The sequence below is a fragment of the Peromyscus californicus genome, unplaced genomic scaffold, assembly GCF_007827085.1.
Source record: "Peromyscus californicus insignis strain IS unplaced genomic scaffold, ASM782708v3 Scaffold_3__1_contigs__length_106647218, whole genome shotgun sequence".
In the NCBI taxonomy this organism is placed as follows: Eukaryota; Metazoa; Chordata; class Mammalia; order Rodentia; family Cricetidae; genus Peromyscus; species Peromyscus californicus.
Window position 1 is genome coordinate 87,568,960 of NW_026294551.1, and position 19,170 is coordinate 87,588,129.

Below are 19,170 nucleotides of genomic sequence, written 5' to 3' on the forward strand. Positions count from 1 at the left end.
AAGGTCACACCCTCGGTCCTCAAGGCCACGGTATCGATCTGAGAGCTGTGCAGGGGTAAGTGCCGCCCCAAGCCTCTCAAAGACTGGATGATGATTTATCTCAAATCCAAACAAAGCAAGGTCTGTCACTGGGGAAATGGTGCTCCAAATTGAAGAGTATTAATCACCTAATTAACCAAAACACCTGTGCATAAAACGTGTCCCACCCAGGGAACCATATTAAACAAAGCAGAGGATGTGCCACACAGATTGGTGGTAACATCTGCATTCTTTGCCGGCCTTCTTGGACAGTGGGGGCTCAATGCATCTCTAGCCAGCTGTTGGGCTTGACAGAGGCATCAGGATGGCAGCTTTGTTCAGCTAGCAGAAATGACAGCAGGCTCAGAGAATCTCCTCAGGTAACTTGGTTGGAAACATGGACGTCTCTGGATGTGCTGGGCACAGCTCTGAATATTTTGCATACATTAACAGTCTAATCCTTATAACAGTCAAAAAAATCCTCTGTTGTGGCTGAGGCTCACTTGTAGCTCCCAAACCCAATTTCTTCTTCCAGACACACAGGAAAACTACATTTCCCAGCCTGCTCTGAAGTTAGATTGAGGGTACATGCCTCGTTCTGACCAATGGAATACAGACAGAAATGATAAATACCACTTTCAACTTATCTCTGAAGTCTCTTGTGTAAAAATCCAAGCCCTGTCCCATTGCCTGTTGGTTTGGATATACAGGAAGAATCCAGGGAAGTGTCCTGGGATATCCTGCAAAGATGGTGGAGATATATGAAGGAAGGTACTAGAATCACTGTGTAAAGGGCAATGGCAATAAAAAAAAAACTTAAATCCTCCAATGAGGTTTGGAAGTTCAGTGTTACTCCATCAACACTAATTAATCCAGGTCAATACAGAAATGCAGTTTTGACAGTTATATCCCCAAATCCCATGGGACCAAATTTAAGGGGAAAGGGTTACCCTTACTTATAAGGTAACCAATTTTTTTTAAACCTCATTTCTTTTTTGTTGGTTTGTTTTTAATTTTTATGTGTATGAGTGGTTTTTCAGCATGTATGTATGTGTGCCACATGTGTGCCTGATGGCCACAAAGGCCAGAAGAGGGCATTGGATTCCATGGAATTGGAGTTACTAAAGGTTGTGAGCTGCCATGCGGCGGGTACTAGGATCCAGGTTATCTTCAGTAGACAGCCCTGATTGTCTTCCCTTTACCTATTTTGTATGTTTGTGGGTTGTAGAGGGGAGTGGGAATAGTGTGTGCAGGTGGTATGCCTGTGAGCATGCACAAATATATGCAAGTGTGTGGAGGTCTGGGATCAATATCAGATGTCTTTCACTCTCCACCTTTATTTTTGAGACAGGGTCTCTCACCAAACCTGCACATCTAAGGTAGCTAGAGTAGCTGCCCAGTTATCTTCAGGGATCCCCCTTTCTCTGCCAACCGTCCACTCAAGGCTGGGCTTACAGGTACAGATCACCATGCCCAGCTCTTCTCATGAGTTCTGAGGATTCAAACTCAGGTCCTCAGGCTTGTTTGACAGACAGTTTACTGAGGGAGCCATCTCCACAGCTCTCCCTGACATGTCTTATTCTGCCATTCAATATATATTTACTGAATACTGTCTCGGTACTGGTATGTTATTATGCTAAAGAAAGCATGCTTTCTATTTTCATAGTCTTGCTTGGCAAACAGATACAAAAGAATTAAACAAGAGACTTAAATATAAGTGCAAACTGTAAAGGATTTGGAAGGTGTGTGCTGACTGGCATTCCATTTCTGTAACAAATACCTAATAAAAAGAAGAGGTTAACTCGGAGTCATGCTTTTGGAAATTCTACTTCATGACTCGTTCATTGGCCCATCCGCCTGGGCCTGTGTCAGCACGTCGTGATGGGGAACAGAGAGCAAAGCTGCTCACCTCCTGGTGTCCAAGAAGTAGAGAGAGAGAGAAGCAGAAAGAGCCTGGGGACCATGATCCCTCTCAAGGTCATGCCTTCAATGGCCCAACCTAAAACCTCCTATTCAGTCCCATCTTTTAATGGTTTCACCATCTTACAAATAGCATCAACCCAGAGACCAAGATTTGAACACATGGCCTTTGGATGACTCTAGACTCAGATTATAGCAGGATGGTGTGATAAAAACAGAGGCTAGCAAAGTTTCATTGACAATAATCAGGAAAAAGGGCCCAAAGAACAAGAGGAATCCAGCTGGGAGATAAGGTGTGATGTAGAACAGGAAACTCTTCTGGGAGAGAAAATGACAGTCCAAAGGCCTTAAGGTTTGACCTGGATAGATGGAGTTGCACAGAGAAGGGCTTGATAGCCAGGTCTAGAAAGTGATGGAAACCTGGGCAGGGAATTGTTTACCCTTGACTGTTGTATTTGCCCTAGTATTCGTGGAGCACTTTTATGAGTGACAGTCTACTTTGTGTGTATGAAAATAAGGGCACACTTTTCTAATTAATCTGACCTGAGTCTACTGTAATTCCAGGGATATTTTGTTTGCAGCAGTCTGACCAAAGATAAGCCAGCTAGGGAATTTCTATTAGAGCTATCCAGGAGAGGCAGCATTGTATTTTCTATAGCTTATACAGCTTTTAAAGACATATTTTTGTTTACATGTATATGTGTATCTCTGTGTGAATATATGCTCTATGTGTGCATGCCCACAGAGGCTAAAAGGTTGGATCCTCTGAAGAGTCATAGGTAGATACCGAGCTGCCCAATGAGGGTGCTGGGAGCTGAACTCAGGTCCTCTGAAAGAGCGTCAAGGGGTTTTAACTGTTCAGCCATCTCCTGTGAGAGCCAAAAACTTATGTTTTAAGTTTTAATTATTATGCCTAAGAGATCCATAAACAAAATGCCTCTAACCTGTAAGCTCCTTGCCCAAGGACAGATACTTCCTGAAATGTTGGAGGCTATTTGTGTAAGATAACAAGCAACATGTTTTCATTCCTTTAAACAAGTTGTTTTTTTTTTTGACCCACCTGCATGGGGATGTGCTTGATCACATGTAGGTGGGAGGTACCTAGGCAGAAAATGCATCAGAATGTATGCTACCCTTGATTGGATAGGCGAGAGGTACGAGGCAGGAGGTACATCAGGATATATGCTTGCCCCTGACTGGGCCCGATGGGAACTACACAGCCTAATGGGTTTGCCTTTATAAGCCTCTGCAAAATGCAACGCATCACCATTTTCTGGGAATCCCAGAAAGGACCTGGCCGGAGTCTACCATCCTGGCCAGTATTTGTTTAAAGCTTGCTTCAAATTTGACCCCAAATTGTGGTAGTGGTCTTTTTCTCATCCAGTGGGATTAGCACTCCCCCGCCCTGCTTTTACAAGTTTTGTTTGTTTGTTTTTGTGATTGAGAATATGAAATACAGTTGATGGAAACCCCCAGGATTGGTGACCAAAAACACCTCTCGCTCAACCCTTAGAGACATGACTTCATTGAAGGCATACACATTTCTGCAAGATATTTTACTGTACAAATTTCCATGGGTACTTAATGGCATCATCATCTACTGAATGGGCCAGGCAAAATGACCTAAATGTCGTTTTAAACTCTTTCATTGTGATTTTGTTCCTCTTATGAGCGATGGCACGGAGAAACTACTGAACTAGACCACTCCCTGGGAAGAAAGAAAAATTTATTGGGGATCAAACTGCTGAGGCCATCTCCTGGGAGGGGAGCCAAAAGGCTGAAAAGCAAGTCGGTTTTCTATGACAGTCAGCTGATCTGACAGGGGATCTGAGCTGACAGAGGTTTTCAACCAACCAGGAACCAGCTGCCCTTGCCAGAGTGGTTGACCTTTGGGGTAAGGTTAATGGAGGTTCCTGGAGGATTGAGGGTGGCTCCAGGGAAAGAGGAACCTGCCTTAGAAGACCCACCTTTCTAGTAAACAGCCAAAGTCCTTTTGTTTAGGACGATGTCACCGGCACTACTATGCGTGCGTGCATGCGTGCGTGTTTGCGTGCGTGCGTGTGTGCGTGCCTCGTGTGTGTGTGTGTGTGTGTGTGTGTGTGTGTGTGTGTGTGTGTGTGTGTGTAGGGGGGTTGGACCTAACAATAAAGACCTTTCAAGTCAATCTCTGTGGCTCCTGCTTGCCCAGTGCTCACCACCTCTCCCCTTACTCAGACCTCCCAGACCTCCTCTACCACTCCCCTGGGCCTTGAACTAGATTTTCTGCTCCTGTGTAGTTCCGGGCCTTTCTAGGTAGGATAAAAGAATGTACATGGCACAGAAGGACCTTTTTGGTTTCTGTCCCTCTCTAGCTCAGCTTTGCTTCAGCAATCCCCTACCTTCCATGGAGCTAGAGAGACCCAGTCCAAGTTCCACGAAGCACTGAGGCTTTTGCCTTCTGAGAACTTACCACATACTCTTCTCTCTACACCCTGCATCACCTTTCTCCATCTCTTCCTTCTGGGGCAATTGCCCTGGTCCTTAACCATGAAGCTCCAACATTGCTGGGACCCATGATGTCTTAGCTCTATTGCTGTGAAGAGATACCATGACCAAGGCAACTCGTATAAAAGAAAACATTTAATTGGGGGCTTGCTTACAGTTTCTGAGGCTTATTTAGTTCATTATCATCATGGCAGAGAACATGGAAGTACACATGTAGACCTGGCACTGGAGAAGTACCTGAGAGCTACATACTGATCTACAAGCAAGAGAGAGAGAGAGAGACAGAGACAGAGACAGAGACAGAAACAGAGAGACAGAGAGAGAACTGGGTCTGGCATGCGCTTTTGAAACCTCAAAGCCCGCCTCTAGTAACACACTTCTTCCAACAAGGCCCACTCCAACAAGGCCACACTTCCTAATCCTCAAATAATACCACTCCCTGATGACTAAGCATTCAAATGTAAGAACCTATGAGGGCCATTCTTGTTCAAACCACCACACACATGTAAAGCATTTTATAGCTCTATTCTTCCTCATCCATCCATTTCTCTTACCCCAAACCCCCAACCTCCACCCCACTCCCACTCTGCCCCATACTAGAGTCTTCTCTCTTTGACCTGTAACTCTGGAAGCCTCTATTATGCATTAATGAGATGATCTCTCTACTTGTTTTTCCTAACTCTGCCTGGACTGTGAATTCCTTAAGAAATGAAATTTGTGTGTGGGGGGGGGTCAGTAAAGAAATTGCCAGCATGACCATTCCATCGGGGAGAAAGTATTTATTGTAGGTAAGAGAGAGGGAAGATCCAGAGCAGAGAGAAAAGAAATCAGACTAAGCATGGCCAGGGCTAGGGAAGGGGGAGAGTGGGGGAGAGTGGGGGAGGCGACAGGAGCTAGAGCACAGCATGAGAAATGACAAAGTGTGAGAGAGCAATGAGACGGCGGCGCCAGAGAGCACAGGGTAGAGAAATGCAGATTATAAGGAGTAGCCCGAGGAGGGGGGCTTTGAACCTAACAAATGTGATTTACCAAACTCCTTGAGAGGATTGTCTGATCTCACTGTGTCTGACAGTGTCTTAATGTTCGTTCTTGGACACCTTCTTCCACTATTCCTCCTCAGCACTCTACTAAAAACAGTTCTTTCCAATGACATCCCATCCTTCTGGTCACCTGGGCCAAAACTCTTCCAGCATCCTTCATCTCCCCTGTTCTGTTCTGACTCAGCATCCAAACAATCAGCTAATCCTGTTTATTTTTTCTCTTAAGTCCAGAATCCAACTATTTCCTTTCCTGTCTATCAATGTTGCCACAAGTGGTTTTGTCCTGGATTATAGCAGTTGACTCCTAGCTCCTTGCCTCCATCATCCCTTACCTGCCACAGTCTAACTTTCAACCCAGAAGTCTTGTCATGTTAAAAATATATGTCGGATCGCATTACACTTCTCAGCCAACACTACTGGAGAGTTCTGCATTTGGCTGTGATGGAGCTATGGGAATTAGATTTACTCCATCATGAGCAAGAAAAAAAGAACTCTATTAAGAAAGTGGTTTTCAAATATTGAAAAGTTGGAAGCTTGTAACTATGCTCCTTGCCATGACAAACAAATGAAGTGAGCTATGATCTGCCATCTTACTGGCAAGAGATTATTTCCAAGCTGCAGGATGGAGGAGAGGTCAGAAGTCTCTCTGAATTGAGCAGACAGAGCTGAGTGGCCAGTGTGTCTAAGATTGTAAGCCTCCCTACCTGAGAAGTGAGGTCTGGGCAGCAGAGTTCCAGAGACCTGCAAGGGGTTTCCCTGGAGCCAGGACTGAGTGTTTGTGTGAGCAAAGTATGTAATGATGGGAGAGGAAAACCCGAACACCAGAAGCCTGAGGACCTCCCAGAGTCAACACATGTGAGCCAGCCCCAGTGAAGAGACCTCTTATTGCATATGGCACAAGGTAGAAACCTCAGAGAAAAATTAACCTTCAGTGGAACTAAGAGCACCTTAGACTCTGAAAGAGTCTTAAAAAGAGACTAAAAAACATGAAGGTATGATTGATAAAAAGGAAAATAAAATGGAAACAGACCCAGAGATGGCAAAGATGATATACTTCCTAAACAAGGATGTTAAAGCACATACTATAAAAATATTTTGCTTGTTTCAGAGGCAAGAAGAAAGGAGACTCAAGAAAAGAACCCAATGTACCCTGTGATATGTTATAGGACGAAAGCCCCTGGGGACATGATGCTAAGTGCGATAAAGCAGACGCAGAAGTACTTCCACCACATGACTCCATGCACAAGGGAAGCTAAACTAGTCAAAGTCAGCAAAACAGAGTGTGAAAGCCTGACTGCCCAGGCAAGGGAGGAGCAGAGCTTTCTATCTGATGGACAGTGTTTCAAGATGGACCGGTTCTAGGGATCTGCTGTTCAACAATGTATACATAATGAACAGTACTACAGTGTACATTTAAAAATCCATGCACGTGCGTTTCCTTTTGAGCTGAGGTCTCACAACATTGCCCAGGCTGACCACAGACTCATGTACCAAATGATGCCCCTGCTTCAACCTCCTGAGTAGCTAGACTATATTCATACAGCAATGCACCTGTCACACCATGTGTTTGTATATGACAATAAAAAAAAATCAATACTCAAACAGGACTTTTTTTTTAGAGGTATCTAATACAATATATAAAATGAAACTACCCCTCAAAGATTAACAGCAGGTAAATGGTAGGGTTTTTGTTGTTGTTGTTGTTGTTTTATCCCCCATAGTAGGTTTCTCAGCCGATGCAGTAAGCCAAATCGAGCCGAATTAAAAAGTAAAGGACCGGGTTTATTCTGCGCAAAGCACTCCCAGGTGACTCTTGGGAAAGAGAGTAGGAGAGAAATCTCATGGTAGGTCTAAAGGGGGCGATTTAAATACCCAGTAGGGGTACAGGGTGGTGACATGCCCCAAGGCCATTTAGCGCTATGGTAAACTCTTGGGCGGTTTCTCTGAGAGGGCAGAATTTGGAGGGGGAGGAGTGGAGCGAGCTGTAGGCACAGGGCAATGACAAGTCCTCCATAAACTGGGTGGAACTCGACTTTTGGCAGTTTCTCTGAGAGGTTGGGTTTGGGGGAGGCAGAAATGAGGCTTTCTCAGCTGGGTCGAGCTATTACAGGTGAACAGTAAATGTGCAGAAATTTGTGTCTTGTTTTAAAAAAGAAAACATCTTTAATATTTCAGTAATTAAAAGTCCAACACCAAATGGAGGACTGAGGAAACACTTCTTTAAAAAACATGAAGAGATAGAGATAATATCTGAACACATAGAAAGGTACTCAAAAGAATTATTCACTAGATTAGAGAGATACAAATTTACATCAGAATGAGATTGCATTACAGGATCATGAGAATGGCCAACATCAAAGACTGAAATAACCAAGCTTTGGTAAAGAAGTAGTAGAAATACTGAAGCCTCCATTTATTGCTAATAAAAACAACAACTGAGAACAGCTTGGCTGTTTCCCATAGAGTCTGTGAAGTCGCCCATATTCTAGTCATTAAATGCCCCCAAAGAAACGATAATCAGGAAAAGGGGTGTAAACCCAAAGACTCATGCCTGGATATTCCTAGCAGCATCAGTCATAAGAGCCATAAGATGCCAGTTTGCCATAGGATATCTATGTACTAAAACTTGCCAAACTGGACTTTAAAGGGTCTGCTTCATTATAAGAAAAAATTTCCCTTGATAATGCTTTCAAAAAGGTAATTGCTCAAAGAAAACCAATCATGTACCATGGGGTTCTTGATAGAAGTTTAGATAAAGTATATGAGAATAATGGGAAGAATATCTGGAGGGAGGTGATGAAGGTCATTTTTTAATGGGAAATATATAATATTTGAAAGTAAACTATGATCAATCAAAGGCATATACTATAGAACTTTGCTAAACCATCAAAATATAAAGCAAAGAGCTGGAGATCTAGCTCAGGTTATAGAATGCTTGCCTAGCATGCATCAAGCCCTGGACTCATTCCCCAACATCATATACTGGCCGTAGTAGTTTATGCATACGACCATACTACTCAAGAAGTGGAGGTTGGGGAGGGGTGTCAGAAACTCAAGAGTATCTTTGGCTAACTTAGTGAGTTGATGCCAACATAGGCTATATGAAATCCTGTCTCAAAGACTTTTTAAAATAAACTGGAGACATATAGCTAAAAACAAATAGGAATAATAAAATAATAACATTCAATATACGCAAATAATAAAATGAAGAAGAGAACAAATAGAACAAATAGAAAACAAACTTCAAGACATAGATTCAAACTTATACAGTGATAATTACATTAAATATAAATGGTCAAAATAAATCATTCTAAAGCCACTGGCTTGTCAAACAATATAAAAAGCATGACTCGTGGATAGTCATAAGAAATCCACATATAGGTTTCAAGTAGAAGGACTACACCGTGCAAACTCTAGTTATAGAGTCACAGCTACAAGAGTAGCTATAATAACATCATGCAAAGTAGGTTTTAAGAGAAATAAAATCTCAGACACAAAGGAAATATTTCATAATGATAAGGTGGTCTCTTTCATCATGAGAATTTAACAACCCCCAATGTGTATGTGCCCAACAGAGCTTTAAGACATGTGAAGACAGAAATAAGGAGACAAATCCATAACAACTAGAGGGATCAGCCTCTTGCCAGCCTCAGTAATTGCCAGACCAAGCAGACAAGAATCTGTAAGAACCTATATGAGAGACTTGATAAACATAAGCAGCCACAGAAGCCCAACTGACATCCAACACCGGCAGAAATCACAGTATTATTTCAATCAATCTGGAACAGTCACAGAAGTAAGACAGTATAAGCCATGGATCAAGGTCCAATAAGTTTAAAAGGATTGAATAATATCAAATATTCTTTGACCAATACAGAATTAAAATAGAAATTAAAATCAGAGAGATTATAGAAAACACCAAAAATTTTGAAAATTAAGGGAAACTCATAAACCATATTCAAAGAAGAAATCACAAAAGAAATGAGAAAATACTTTAATTAAATAAAACTAAAATACAATATATACCTAGTGCAACAAAACTAAAGGAGTATATAGAAAGACCATTAAGGTATTCCATGCTTACAGGAGGAAAGAAGGGAGGTTAATAATTACAATAATCAATAACCTAAGCTTCCATCTTGAAGCCTAGGAAAAGAAGAGCATGACAGGCCCAAATGAAACACAGGGAAGAAAAAATAAAGAGCAGAAGTCATTACATTTCTGCAACTGAAAAAAACAATGAAATGAAATTGGTTCTGTGAAAAGGCAGAGTTTGTAAAACTCTAGCCATACTACTCACAAAAAGGGAGAGAATTATCAATATTTGGAATAAAACAGGAAATATTCTGATAGAGCCAACTAACATCAAAAGAGTAATAAAGAAACATGAAGAACTTTATGCCAACATTCAATGACTTAAATAGCGCAGGAAAAAAATCTCCGAAAGACACACACTACAAAAACACTCATGAAGAGATAAATAATTGAATCAGTCTCATATCCACTAAAGAACTGAATTTGTAGTTTAACAATCTTCCCACAAATAGATTTTACACCCAGATGCTTTAAGTGGCAAAAGCACCACTTTGTACAAAGTTTTCTACAAAATAGAAAGAGATAGAACTCTTTCCAATTCATTTACCCTGTTGCTAAACCAGACCAAAAAAAAAAAAAACGCAGAAAAATTATATATCACTATCTATCATTAAAACTCTTTGAATTGTCAGAATGAATTGAGTAGTATTTTAAAGTCACTTAAACACAACAAGAGCCGTTCATTTAAGGTATGGAAAGTTGGTTAAACACTGGAAAATTGATGTCATTTAATATAGTAATTATAATACAGAAGTATCATCTGAATGACTAGAGAAAGCATTTAACAAAATTTCACATGCATTCATGGTTAAAATTCCCAAGAAGCTTGGGGAAAGAGAAACATTCTCAAGTTTAGTGAAGGCCGTCTACAAACAGCCCTCCACATCTGGTACACATAATGAAGGAATGAACACTCCCCTCTTGAACTGGGGAAGAGGGAAGAACTGAGCCTACCACCCATTTCAACACCACTCTGGAGGTCCTAATCTGTGTAATGGTGTGAGAAAAACATGAAGACACTCGGATTTGAAGAAGTATGAACTTCTGACTTTAGACAACATGACGACCAACAGGAAATCCTAAACAACCCAGCAAGAGAGTTGGTAAGGTTTAGGATTGAAGGTTATCACATGAAAGCAAAGTTCTTAGAAACTGGCAATAAAAAGCTGGAATTGAAATGACAAGACAGCATCCTTTCCAATTGCATAAAAACATGACTCAGGGGCAAAACTAACTGATAAAATGTTGATGAAAGTGGCCACGAAGCCCTTATAAAAAGAGAGAGCTGTAAGTGTGCGCGTGTATTGGAAGAGTCAGTGTGGTTACGATGTCACTTTTCCTCAATATGCCCAGTACAATCCCAATAAAAAACCACAGATGATTTAAAAAAGAAATTGGCAGGATACTTCTATAATTTATATAAACAAACAAAAGGCCTAAAATGGTTACAATGGGTAAATTTGAATAATAAAAGCAAGGACTGGAGAGATAGCTCAGTGGTTAAGAGCACTGGCTACTCTTGAAAAGGATCCGGGTTTGGTTCCCAGCACCGATATGCAGGCTCATAACTGTCTGTAACTCTAGTTCTAGGGGACCTGACACCCTCTTCTGGCTTCTATAGGTACATGCATAGATACAGGCAAATACTCTTGAACGTAAAATAAAAATAAAAGTGAAGTTGAAGAGGTCACATCACCTGGCCTCAAGATTTACATACCATGATCTAAAATTGTTACAATTTTGAATAAGAAGAACAAAGTTGTGGGGTCCACATTACCCAGTTTGAAACTTACTATAAGGCCAGAGTAGTTACACTAGTTTAGTGTTTCCTAAAGGAAGGATCACATAGACTAAGAAAATAGTACTGATGAGACAGCAGCTAATAGACTTGGGGAAAATATTTTCAAACTGTTTATCTAGTAGGAAATTAATATCCAAAGTGTATAACGAATCATATAGCACAGTAATAGGAAAACAACCCAGCTAAGAAATAGGGAAAGGGGCTGGAGAGATGACTTGGTGGTTAAGAGAACATACTGCTCTTGCAGAGATCTTCAGTTTGGTCCCAGTACCCAGGCCAAGTAGCTGGCAGTGACCTGTAACTCCAGATCCAAGGGGAGCTGATGCCCTCTTCTGGCCCCCGTGAGCACTGCTCATGTACAGATACCCCTACATAGAGAGACACGTAAGTATATAATTAAAAATAATAAATAAATCCTTAACAAAGAAATTAGTTAAAGACTAGGTAAGACCCTTTTCCTAGAGAAGACACATCTGACCAAAGATCACTGGACATTTTTAGTCATCAGGAAAGGCAAATCAAAACCATTATGGGATATTACCTCAGACTCAGTAGGATGGCAGCTCCCAAAATGTCAAAAAAAAAAAAAAAAAAAAAAAAAAAAAAAAACTGGCATTGAGGCTCAATAGAAGAGCACCTGCCTAGGATGCATAAGACACTGGTTCAGTACCCCCACTGCCAAAAATAATAACAAAATGTCACAAGATAACTGCCCCCAAAAAACAAAAGTGATGGGTATAGAGAAAAGAGAATCCTTGTAAGCTCTTGGTGGCAATGAACATTGTTACAGCCACCATAGAGAACAGCCAGGAGTTTTCTGAGGAAATTAAAAATGTAACTGCCATATGAGGTATATTAGGTGTATACACAAAGGAGATACAATCCCCATGTGGTTGGGATAATCACAGACCCACACTCACTGCAGCATCATGCACGATATCCAAGATACGGAAAGAATCTTACATATCCACCTATGAGTGAATGGGTAGAGAAGCTGGTCACGATATACAAAGGAATATTATTTGGGCTTTAAAAAGGAGACCCTGCCATTTCCCACAACAAGGATGCATCTGGAAGACATTCTGCTAAGTGAAATGAACCAGACATGGAAAGGAAAATATTGCGTGATCTCAATTATATGTGGAGCCTTAAAAAGTCAACTATGCAGACAGAATAAAACAATGTTTCCACATACACATTTATTGATTTTCAACAAAAGTGCTGATGTAATCCAATGGCTAGTGCATCGGCTTTTCAGCAGAATGTGCCAGGGCAACTGGCTAAGGAAATAACCCATCGCCTCTGCTGCACTATAGAAACATTCATTGGAAACGTTTTGTGAAGAAGTGTAAGGACTAAATGGATGAAAATCGTAGAAGAAAACATAAGAGAAAACTGTCTTTAAGCTTGAGATTTGTTATCTTTGATACAGAACGCACAGACTGTAACAAGGAAAAGAAAGACGAATTGGATTTAATCAAAATTTAAAACATCTGTACAGTAAGTTAAGCAACTCAATTTTTAAAGTTGGTAAAATTCGAATAGATTTTTTTTTTTTGCCAAGGAGAAGATGTAGATGGCAAACAAACCAGTGAGTAGAAACTAAATGTAACTGTCATTAGAAAAATGAAATTAAAACCCCCAGAGAATACCACCACTGGCTCCATAGAAAGGCTACGATGAGAAGTGGCTTGTTGAGGACACAGAGTGACTGGAAGCTGGTGTAAATCCCAGGGGAAGCAGGATTGGACCTGCAGCGGGTCCTCATAAAGCCGTGTTCTATGGCCGACAAACCCCAGGTCTAGGATTTTAACCAAGCAGAGGGAAAACACAGTTGTATAGTGTTTGGAAAGTTTTATTTATGGTAAGTGGATGGTAGAAATAATTCCGATGTTTACATTGGAAAATGGACAGCTGATTTAATAGGAAACACAACTGAAAAATCACATCAAAGCATCCACATGGGCCATAAAATCGATGGATCTCAGAAGCACTGGTGAATCAAAAACACAGGACTAGATTAGATTAGAAAAGGTAACACCAGATTGCAGAAAGATAAGGACTGGGCATGAGAGCACCGAACTGGCCTAGAAAACCCTCAGGGGAACTTTCTTCGGTATCAAAAGCCTTCTATATCTCAATTATGATTTCAGTTGTACAACTGCGAACATTTGTCAAAACTCACCACACTGCAGTCCTTTAAAAGGTAAACTCCCTACCTAAAAATATTTAGAAATACTTAGACCAAGCAAAACAAAAGAAGAAACCACCCTCCTTAAAACAAGACAAAAACACCTTACCTAAGCCCAGTTACCTCGTTTGTAAAATCATATCTACTGTGATACACGCTTCCCACGGAAATGTTATCCTGGCCTGAGTCCTAAGTCCCTGCTTTGACTTGGATTTGCCAGTTTGTGTTGTTGATAAATAAAGATACAGGACATTTATGACAAGCATCTATTATTATGCTCCATACATCTGAGACGTTGCACAGCTCCGAAATGAGTATGACATTCAATAGAAGAAGCCATAAAGAGTCAATAATCTTTTCAGAACCCAACCAGATGCCAGACTCCAGACCATAGTGAGAACAATTTGCTTTTGAATTCAGCCCTGCCTTCTTTTATTCATTTGCAACAGAATGTTTGTTGATTGGGGTTGAAAGAAGAATTTTCAGAAATGATCCTGTTTATTTCTCATGGCCTAGGCGGCGTCAATGTTCTGACACCCTCACTGTGAATTGTAGACGTGTGTTCATAGTTGACACAATTACACTCCAAGTCCTTGTAGTTATTTCTTCCATTCCCTTGCCTTTGGAAGGGAGCTCACTCCCTCGCCTGTGTTTAGACCCTATCCCCACTCTAACAGCAATAAAGTCCCATAGGCTGACTTTAGTGTGAGGTCTTCCAAGACCCTGGGAAATATCATTGCCCTCAATGGCCTGGTGCCTCATCATTCTCTGCCTGACCTAGTTAGGGTTACTATTGCTGTGACCAAAAACAACTTGGGGAGGAAAGGGTTTATCTGGCTGACATATCCTGAGTCACAGCACATGGAAAGGAAGCAAAGGCAGGAACTCAGACTACGTGGGAACCTGGAGGCAGGAGCCCTTGCAGAGGCCACGGAGGAATGTTGCTTACTGGCTTGCTCCACATGGCTTGCTCAGCCTGCTTTCTTATAGAACTCAGGACCACCAGCCCAGGGCTGGCCCCACCCACAATAGTCTGGGCCTTCCCATACCAATCACTAATTAAGAAAACACCCTGCAGGCTTGCCTCCAGCCCCATCTTTTTGTTTGTTTGTTTTGTTGTTGTTGTTGTTTTGGAGACAGGACACCATGATGGCCTTGAACTCACAGAGATCTGCCTGCCTCTGCCTCCCTAGTGCTGGGATTACAGGCGTGCAGCACCATTGTCCGGCTACTATAGCCCCGTCTTATGGAGGGGTTTTCTCAGCTGAGGTTCCCTCCTCTCTGATGGCTTTAGCTTGTGTCAAGTTGACAGAGAACTAGCCAGCACACTGCCCAAATCACTGCTTATTTCAGCTCGAGATAAATTTTCTAAATCTACTCCTATCGGGATTGTCTCAATCATATCTAATGCAGATTGAACCACAATGATTATTACTTCACTTTTTAATAGTGATAATGGTAACGTAGCAACAACCATCACCCTGCATTGGTAGCTGGGGTTAGGACAACGCTACATGTTAACAACTGCTCCTTATAGGGGCACGAGGCACAGATACCTGTTTTTACCATGAGGGATCCAGGCTCACAAGGTCTCAGAGGCTTTGCTCACACCATGAATCCAGGGAAATCCAGGTCTCACATCTGCAAAGTTTTTGAAAGAGATGACAGTTTTCTTTTACTTGAGCTGTTTGGTTACACCAAGTCAAGTCCCCAGACAAGTGTTCTTCCCTGCTGACTGGTGGCAGGCAGACTTAGGTGGCACCTCAGTGATTTACAGCTATGAGATCCTTCCCATTTTCTAAACTGTACTAGACATCACTAGTCAATCATCATCTCAGCCACCAAGCTCCTAGATGACTTGTGAATCATTTCTTTGTTCTCCTGAGGCACCCTCAGCAACTGATCACCATCAATGGCCGAATCACGGGGGTGGGGGCATTTCTAACTTTGCTGAGCTTTGTCTAATGCTTTGATTCTTCCCATCTGCAGGTGGGATTAAAGATAAAGACGACAGGAACATGCTGGGGAGTGTCATCCAGTGACTGGTCCACAGTGGGATCTCACCCAAGTGCCCACTCTACAGCTGTTGTCATGCCAACCCTAGAGCATCAAGCCCAACCATTGTATGCATTTAGTTTTTTTTTACATTTGGTTAGATTTTTTGTTTTTGTTTTTGTTTTTGTTTTTAATCAACTTGGCACAAGCTAGAGTCATCTGAGGGAACCACAACTGAAAATATGTCCCCATCAGATTAGCCTCTAGGCAAGAACTGTGGGGCTTTTTTTTGTTTAATTGGTGATTGATTTGAAGGTACCCAGTTCACTGTGGTTGTTATAATCCCCAGGCAGGTGGTCAACTGAGCAAGCCAAGAGATGCAAGCCAGTAAGCAGCAGCCTTCTATGGCCTCTGCTTTACCTCTTGCCTCCAGGTTCCTGCCTTGAGTTCCTGCCTTGCTTTCCCCTGATGATGGACTGTGACCTGTAAGCCAAATAAAACCTTTCCTCTCCAAGTTGCTTTTGGTCATGGTCTTCGTCACAGCAATAGAAGGGCAGACAGTGAAGCGGCAGGACAGACAATGAAGTAAGCAGCCGGACAGAATTCAATGTGCTGAAATACACAATCTAGAGCAGTACTTCTCAACCTTGGCTACAGAACAGAATCATGCCAGCAGGAGCCTTTCTACCACACAGATTCCCAAGTACCATTCTAGACTAAGTAACCTCACATCTAACTCTGCTTCCAAAAGCACCTCATACAGACAAATGCTCACACGTGCACAAGGGTAGTGTGTAAAAGGACATCAACAGGGGAGGCAATAGAAAGGGGGCTCGCAGGACCCAACTTCTCTGATCCAGGGAAAGGGAACTCTAATTAGAGAGGGAGAAAGATAAATCCAGAAGAAGGAAAGAGGAAGGGGAGTAAGACAATAGTAAGGATAGCTGAGAAGGTCATAAGGAATCAAAATATTAACTATCTACCAAAAAAAAAACTACAATAAATGTCTGCAAGTCTCTGTGTAAATATACATGGTCTACACGAACTTTTCTCATCTGGGCTGACAATGCACCCTTCAAGAGACAAAGACCATACAACAAAACACCAACACTAGGCATGAGAAGCCCTCTATCCATTTGTTGGCCAGTGTTGTCCAAGAGACTCCCAAAACATTACGGCTGTTGCTATTGCCTCCCAGAGGTGGCAGGTAAGTCCCTATTGTTGGAGGCACGTGCACTTCAGATGCAGGGCCCAGAGGACTTGAGCTGGAACTGACCTGAAAGTCTGTCTTAGTTAATGTTTTTTTTGCTTTGAAGAGACACCATGAACACGGCAACTCTCATAAAGAAAACATTTAATTGTGGTGGTTCACTTCCGATTTCAGAGGTTCAGTCCATTATCATCATGAAGGGGAGCATGTCAGTGTGCAGGCAGACATAATGCTGGAGCTGAGAGTCCTTACATCTTGATCAGCAGGCAACAGGAAGTCAACTAACAGTCACATTGAGGAAAGCTTGAGCAAAAGAGACCTCAAAGCCCACCCCAACAGTGACACACTTCTTCCAACAAGACCACACCTCCCAGTAATGCCATTCCCTTTGGGGACTATTTTCTTTCAAACCAAACATTCCATTCCTTGGTCCCCAAAAGCTTGTAGCCGTATCATAATGCAAAAAAAAAAAAAAAAAAAAAAAAAAAAAAAAAAAAAAAAATGCATTCAGTCCAACTTCAAAAGTCCCCATAAGTCTATAGCAGTCTTAAACTTCTTTCAAAGTCCAAAGTCTCTTCTGAGATGCATGGCAATCTCTTAACTGTAATCCCTCTGTAAAAATCAAAATCAAAAATCAGATCACATACTTCCAACATATAATGGCACAGGATATACATTACCATTCCAAAATGCAGAGAAGGGAGCATAGTGAGGAAATACTGGACCAAAGACCAAAAACCAGCTGGGCAAACTCCAAATTTTGCATCTCCATGTCTGATGTCAAAATGCTTTTTAGATCTCCAACTCCATTCAAGTTTGAATGCAACACACTTCTTCCTCTTGGACTAGTTCCACTCCCTGTTAGCAGTTCTCCTCGACAGGTATACCATGACTCTGGCATGTCTAACAACCTGGGTTCTCCAAAGACAATCCAGGCTTCAATGTCTCAGCTTCTCACAATGGCCGCTCAAGTACACCTCCATTCAGGGACACCCTGACACAAGCCTGGCCTCAATAGCTTTATTCCACAACTCCTTTCTTCTGTCCTTAACTCTAAAGTCAGAACCATGTGGACAAAGCTGCCAAGTTCTGCTCCTTGCTGGGGCTGGAACATGGCCCCTCATTCAATTACATCTTCACCAGCTTTCTGTCTTCCACTGACTAAGCTTGGCTGTAACTTGCTCTGTAGACCAGGCTGGCCTCAAATTCAGAGACTCCCCAGCCTCTGCCTTCCCAGTGCTGGGATTAAAGGTGTGCCCCACCACATCCAGCTCCAAGCTTTCCCTTAGTTCCTTTTCACAGGTTGGAAACTTAACTGGGTGGTATCTTATCCTGAGGTCACCACTCCCTTTATTCCATTTCTTAATCTGTTTATCTCCTTGAACACAGAATTTAGCTTTATTCCACTTCCTGGTGCTTTTTTCTCCTCAAATTTACTTTTTTAAATTTACCCTGCTTGGTGTGCTCCTTTTCATTATAAATCTTCATTAGAGTTACTACTAACATCCACATGATAGAGTCTATACTAGGCTGTTTTGAGAGTTCCTCTGCCAATAGAATTAATCCAAAACTCTTTACTTTAGCCTCAAGCAGATTCTTTGGACAAGGGCAAAAGGCAGCCACTTTCTTCACCAAAATAGCACAAGAATGATCTCTAGGCAACATACTAAAATTCTTCTCCTTTGAAACATTTTGAGTGAGCCCCTGGCAGTTGAAATAACTCTTAGCCCCTCTGTCTTCCATGCTCCTACTATTATGACCCATTAAGTAGAGCTTAAAGCATTCCACTGCTTTCCAAACCCAAAATACCAAAATGCAAATTCCTCCAAACAAACACATGGTCAGGCCTATAACAGGAATACTCCAGTCCCTGGTATCAACTTTTGTCTTAACTAAAGTTTCTATTACTGTGAAGAGGCACCATGACCACGGCAACTCCTATAAATGAAAACATTTAATTGTGGTGGCTTGCTTATAGTTTCAAAGATTCAGTCCATTATCATCATGATGGTGAGCATGGCAGCATGCAGGCAGACATGGTACAGGAATTGAAAGTCCTTACATCTTGATAGGCAGGCAAAAGGAAGTGGACTAACAGTCACACTGAGGGAAGCTTGAGCAAAAGAGACCTCAAAGTGACACACTTCGAGGTGTTTCACTCACAGTGACACATTTCCTCCAAAGAAGCCACGCTTCCCAATAGTGTCACTCCCTTTGGTGTGGTGATGTATTGTGTCCCCAGTATTGTGCACCCTAATAAAGTTTATCTGAGGACCATACAGTAAAATAGAGGTCAGGCAATGGTAGCACATGCCTTTAATCTTATCACTCGGGAGGCAGGGATCTACCTGGATCTCTGTGAGTTCAAGGTCACACTGGGAACAGAGCCAGGTGTGTTGGCACATGCCTTAAATTC

At 41.9% G+C, this 19,170-nt stretch overlaps 1 long non-coding RNA gene across 1 annotated transcript; it reads left to right on the forward strand.

Annotated features, from left to right (window-relative positions):
- Nucleotides 1–11,992: 11,992 nt before the first annotated feature.
- LOC128122107 (uncharacterized) lies at nt 11,993–16,058 on the forward strand. The gene is made up of 2 exons (XR_008222334.1): nt 11,993–15,672; nt 15,894–16,058. It is a non-coding gene; the product is annotated as an uncharacterized LOC128122107 (long non-coding RNA).
- The last annotated feature ends 3,112 nt before the right edge of the window (nt 16,059–19,170 follow it).